This window comes from Ursus maritimus, unplaced genomic scaffold, assembly GCF_017311325.1.
Source record: "Ursus maritimus isolate PB19 unplaced genomic scaffold, ASM1731132v1 scaffold_19, whole genome shotgun sequence".
Classification (NCBI taxonomy): domain Eukaryota; kingdom Metazoa; phylum Chordata; class Mammalia; order Carnivora; family Ursidae; genus Ursus; species Ursus maritimus.
The window spans coordinates 41,415,886-41,422,217 of record NW_024424341.1 but is presented as its reverse complement, the minus strand read 5'-3'; positions in this window follow the sequence as shown (position 1 = coordinate 41,422,217).

Below are 6,332 nucleotides of genomic sequence, written 5' to 3'. Positions count from 1 at the left end.
CTGGTGTTGATTGATTCTTAATCACAAGAGAGGCAACTAGAAGTCAACACCACACCCAGATAAAGTTTGTCACAAACTATTATGTCCCTATCAATTTTTTAAGGTCCCTTCATCTTTCCTAAGTTTCCCCAAAATCCAGTTTCCTAAGAGGCCAACCTCCCCCATCCCTTTCCCTATAAGATGGTATTAATCCTGAATTTAAAGTCACTTTCTTGAGTTACTCATTTTTCCTGGGTATCTCCGCGTCATTGAGATATACATGCTACTCAACTTCTGCCTATTTTTCTCTTGTTAACTTGGTTTTTATTACAGTAGCTAAGAACTCGTAGGATAGTGAAAAATTATTTACTCCCCACAATTCCATTCTTTCTTTCTTTTTTTCCTTTTTTTTTTTTTTTTGAGAGGGGTCAAAGGGAGAGGAGAAAGAGAATCTTGGGCAGGTTCCACACCCAGCAAAGGACAGACCAATGGGCCACGTAACTGAATCAGCACACAGCTTTCTTTTGAGGTCCATTGGCGTGAAAGATGGTATTCCATCCCTTTACTTTCAGTCTGAACGTATCTTTAGGTTCAAAATGAGTCTCTTGTAGACAGCAAATGGGTGGGTCATGTCTTTTTATCCACTCTGCAACCCTGTGCCATTTTATGGGAGCATTTAGGACATTTACATTGAGACTGATTATTGAGAGATATGATTTTAATGATGCTATGTTGCCTGTAAAGTCTTTGTTTCCATAGATTGTAACTTTCTGTTCTGTATCACTCTTGGGGCCATCTTACTCTTATAGAACCCCCCCTTAATATCTCCTGTAGGGCTGGTTTCGTGGTTACGAAATTGGTCAATGACTGGCGATTCTGGACGGTCTTTATCTCTCCATCAATTCTGAATGACAGCCTTGCTAGATAAAGGATCCTTGGCTGCATGTTTTTCTCTGAAAGAGCTTTAAAAATGCCCCCCCAACCCTTTCTCTCATTCCAGGTCTGTGTATACAGGGCTGACATAATTCTGATACCTTTGCCTTGGTAAGTGAGAAATTTCGTTGCCCTGGCCGCTTTCAATACTGTATCCTTGAATCTAATATTTGTGAATTGCACTATGACGTGATGTGGTGTAGGTTTGTCGTGGTTGAGTTTGGGCGGGGTCCTCTCTGCCTCTTGGACACGAACATTTGTTTCCTTTGCTAGATTAGGGAAGTTTTCAGCTACAATTTGTTCAAATATCTCTTCTAGACCTCTGTTTTTCTCCACCCCCTTGGGGATGCCAATGATTCTGACATTGGAATGTTTCATTGAGCCAGTAATCTCCCATAACCTACATTCTTGAGATTGGATTTTTTTGAGCCAAGTTTCTGTCTTAGCGTTCTCTTCTACTACCCCATCCTCCAATTTGCTGATTTGTCTTCTGCCTCATTCACCCTGGCCGTCAGAGCATCTAGTTTTGACTGCATTTGATTCATAGTATTTTAATTTCTGCTAAATTCGCTCTCATTTCTGCCCTTAGAGATTGTATATTCTCGTTAATATTTTCGTTAATTTTTTTTCAAGTCTACACATCATCTTGACCATTGTTACTCTGAACTCCATTTCTGACAATTTGGTTATATCCATATCCACCACTTCTGTGGCAGAGGCCACAGACTCATTGTCTTTTCTTTTCTGGGCGGGATTTATCCTTCTCCTCATTCTGATGAGGAGAGGTTGCGGGGTTGCCCAGAGCCCAAATTATTGACCAGGACCCAGGCCATGTGCCCTTGTTTTATAGGGATCTTAGGGATGTAGGCTTCTTGTTCTTTAGCCTGCCTTCTGGGGGAGGGGCCTGCCGTGCTGATACACAGGCGACCCTGTTGGGGTAGAGTTGCCCTGTCCCTGTGGGGGTATGGGCACAGTGAAAACAGGTTTTGGGGGTTTTTCTTCTCTGGCTGCATTCCCTGGCAGCTTTCTGTGTCTCTTCTGAGAGTCAGAGCAACAGTGACTGTATCCAAACCTCTGTCTCAGAACAGAGATCAGAGTCTGCTCTTCACTGAGCTCTCCTGGCCACACTGACTCCGTTTCTGTCGATGCTGCTAAAAACGTGCAGCGTCCTGGTTTATGCGCCCCATAACCGCTCTCCCAGTCCTCGCTCCTAGTGCCAGATGGTCTCTTCCCTTTGTGCTTCCAAAACCGCCAGCCGCTCCCCCCCAAACCCCCACCAATCGCTTCTACACCCCCGAGCTCCAGGTTTTAGTCTGGGGGGCGGAGTCCTAACGATCTTTCCCTGCCCCTGTCTGTGATGACCCCTGGCTCCACAGCAGCAGCACCGGAGGCTTCTGCCTTCCCGGCACAAGTTCACAGAGGCTCCCTCCCCCTTCCATTTTTCCTCTGATATCTTCCTGCAGAATCTCAGCTCCCCACTTCATACCTTGAGACCAGGTGCTGGAGATGTTCTGTTTGTAGAGATCCAGATGTATGTTCTTACATCTCAGGCTGATTTTGTGGGTGTTCAGGGTGGTCTGGTAGATTTCCACCTTGATTCAGGGGACCAGCTGAAAAAGGGGACCCCTACCCCTCCGCCATCTTAACTCTATTCAATCATTCTTGAGCAGGATGGGTTTTAGTTCCCAAGTGTTTGAGTTTCTTCCAAATTTTTCCTTGTGATTGAGTTCCAGTTTCAAAGCATTGTGGTCTGAGAATATGCAGGGAATAATTTCAGTCTTTTGGTATCAGTTGAAACCTGTTTTGTGACCCAGTATATGGTCTATTCTGGAGAAAGTTCCATGTGCATTTGAGAAGAGGTCCATCTGGTCCAGTGTGTCATTCAAAGCTCTTGTTTCTTTGTTGATTTTCTGCTTAGATCTATTTCTGAGAGTGGAGTGTTGGGGTCCCCTACTTTTAACGTATTATCTAGATGTCTCTTTATTCTGATTAAGAGCTGACCTATGTAGTTGGCTGTTCCCCTGTTGGGGGCATAGATATTTATAATTGTTAGATCCTCTTGTTGGATACACCCGTTAAGAATACTACAGTGTCCTTCTGTATCTCTAATTACCGTCTTAGTTTAAAATCTAATCTGTCTGATATGAGTTTGCTACCCCAGCTTTCTTTTGTGCTCCATTGGCATGAAAAATGGTTCTCCATCACTTCACTCTCAGTCTGGATGTATCTTTAGGTTCAAAATGAGTCTCTTGTAGACAGCATATGGATGGGTCATGTCTTTTATCCAATCTGCAACCCTGTGGTGTTTCATGGGAGTATTTAGGCCATTCACATTGAGAATGATTGTCGAGAGAGATGATTTTAATGATGTCATGTTGCCTATGAAGTCTTTGTTTCTATAGATTATAAATTTCTGTTCTGTGTCACTCTTGGGGTCTTTTTACTTTTATTTTAAAAAAAAAACCCTTAATATTTCTTGTACGGCTGGCTTGGTGGTCACATATTCTTTCAGTTTCTGCAGGTCTTGGAAGGTCTTTGTCTCTCCATCAATTCTGAAGGACAGCCTTGCTGGATAAAGGATCCTTGACTGCATGTTCTTCTCCGTTACAGCTCTGAATGTGTCTTGCCAACCTTTCCTGACCTGCCAGGTTTCTGTAGACAGGTCTGATGTTATTCTGATGTTCCTCCCTCTGAATGTAAGAAATCTCTTCCCCCTAGAAGTTTTCAGTATTGTTTCCTTGAATCTAAGATTTGCGAATTGTAGTATTATGTGATGTGGAGTTGGTCTGTTCTCATTGACCTTGGGAGGGGTCCTCTCTGCCTCTTGGACACGAATGCTTGTTTCCTTCCCCAGATTAGTGAAGTTCTCAGCTACAATTTGCTCAAATATCTCTTCTAGACCTCTCTCTTTCTCCACCCTCTTTGGGATCCTGATAATTCTGATATTGGAATGTTTCATTGAGTCAGTAATCTCCCTCAGCTTATTTTCTTGAAATTGGATTATTTTTTCCCACGCCACCTCTTTTTCCTTCTTTTCTATCCTCTCATCCTCTAACTCAGTAATTTGATCTTCTGTCTCATTTACCCTGGCGGTGAGAGCATCCAGGTTAGACTGCATTTGATTCATCGAATTTTTAATTTCCGCCAGTTTCGTTCTCATTTCAGCCCTTAGAGATTCTATATTTTCGTTAATATTTTTCTCAAGCCTATACATCATCTTGATAATTGTACTCTGAAATCCATTTCTGACATCTTGTTTATATCCATATCCATTAGCTCTGTAGCAGAGGCCACAGTCTCTGTTTCTTTCATTTGTTGGCGGTTCCTCCTCCTTGTCATTCTGATGAGGTGTGGTTGCAGGGATGTACAGAGTCCATTTACTGACCAGGACCCAAGCAAGATGCACCATTTTATAGGGACCTTAGGGATGTCAGCTTCTTGTTCTTATAGCCTGTTTTCTGGGGGAGGGGCCTGCTGCACTGACACTCAGGCAACCCTGTTTAGGCAGAGTTGTCCTGCCTCCTTTGGGGGGGGCTTTCGCTCAGTGAGAACTTTTTTTTTGGGGGGGGGGCTTTTGTTCTTTGTCGGCTTTCCCTGTCGGCTTTCTTTGTCTCTTCTGAGAGTCAGAGCAGCAGTGACCTTTTCCAAACCTCTGTCTCAGAACAGAGACATCACAGTCTGCTCTTCACTGAGCTCTCCAGGCCACACTGACTCCGTTTCTGTCGGTGTTGCTAAAAACCCGGTAGCATCCTGGGTTGTGCGCCCCACAGCCTCTCTCCGAGCCCTCGCACCCAGGGCAGGCACTTCTCTGCCCTTTGTGCTTCTAACACCGCCAGCCACTCCCCCCTCCCCGTTCACTTTTGCCCCCGAGCTCCAGTTTTCAGTCTGGGGGGCGGAGTCCTAACGACCTTTCCCTGCCCGGTCTGTGAGACCCGCCTGCTCCCCAGCACGGGAGGCTTCACCTTGCCGGCACAAGTTCAGGAGGCTCCCGCCCCCGTCCATTTATCTTCCGATATCTGCCCGCAGAATCTCGGCTCCCCACTGCCTACCTCGAGACCCAGCGCTGGAGATGTTCTCTTTGTAGAGATCAGACGTATCTTCTTACATCTCAGGCTGATTCCGTGGGTGTTCAGGGTGGTCTGGTAGGTATCAGGGGACTGGCTGAAATAGGGTCCCCTACTCCCCCGCCATCTTTCCCCCAACCTCTGGATCTTACCTTTAAAAATCCATTCAGCCACTCTGTCCTTTGGGGAGTATAATCTATTTATGTTTAAAGTAATTATTGATAGGCAAGGATTCGTATTGTCACTGTGTTTTCTGTTTGTCCTGTGGTGCATTTGTGTCTCTTTTCCTCTCTTCCTTTCTTTGTGATTTTTTGATTACGGTAGTGATATGCTTTGATTCCCTCCACTTTTTCTTTTGTGTCTCTTCCACAGGTATTTTCTTCCTGGTTACCCTCAGGCTTACATACAACGTCCATAGTTACAGTAGTCTGTATTCCACTGATAAGGCTGACTGCGTACAGCACTCTGTCCTCTTACTTCCCTCGCACACTCCGCGATACTGATGTGACTGATTGTGTATCCATTAACAAAAGTTGGTAATTAGTTATTGTTAATACTTTGTTTTAGCTTTTACACTAAAACTACAAATGATTACACAACGCCACAGTGGCTAAGTATTCTCTCTCTGTATATACCTTTGCCAGTGAGTTTTGCATTGTTTTATGTTGCTGTTTGGTGTCTTTTTGTTTCAACTTAAGGAACTCTCTTTTGCATTCTTTTTTTTACTATTATGTTCAGTTAGCCACTGTATAATACATCATTAGTTTTCAATGATTCATTAGTTCCATATAACCCCCAGTGCTCATCACAACATGTGCCCTCCTTACTACCCATCACCCGGCTACCCCATCCCCCAACACCCACCCTCTCTGAAACCCTCAGGTTGTTTCCTGGAGTCTATAGTCTCTCCTGGTTCCTCTCCCTCTCTCATTTCAACCCCCTTAAATTTTCCCTCCCTTCCCCTGTGGTCCTCCCTGCTATTCCTTATGTTCCACATACGAGTGAAACCATATGATAACTGTCTTTCTCTGCTTGACTTATTTCACTTAACATAATCCCCTCCAGTTCCATCCATGTCGATGCAAATGTTGGGTATTCATCCCTTCTGATGGCTGAGTGATATTCCATTGTATGTATGGACCACATCTTCTTTATTTCTCTGTCGATGGACATCTGGGCTCTTCCCACAGTTTGGCTATTGTGGACATTGCTGCTATGAACATTGGGGTGCAGGTGCCCTTCTTTTCACTACGTCTGTATCTTTGGGGTAAATCCCTAGTAGTGCATTTGCTGGGTCATAGGGTAGCTCTATTAACATCTCGAGGAACCTCCATGCTGTTTTCCAGAGAGGCTGCA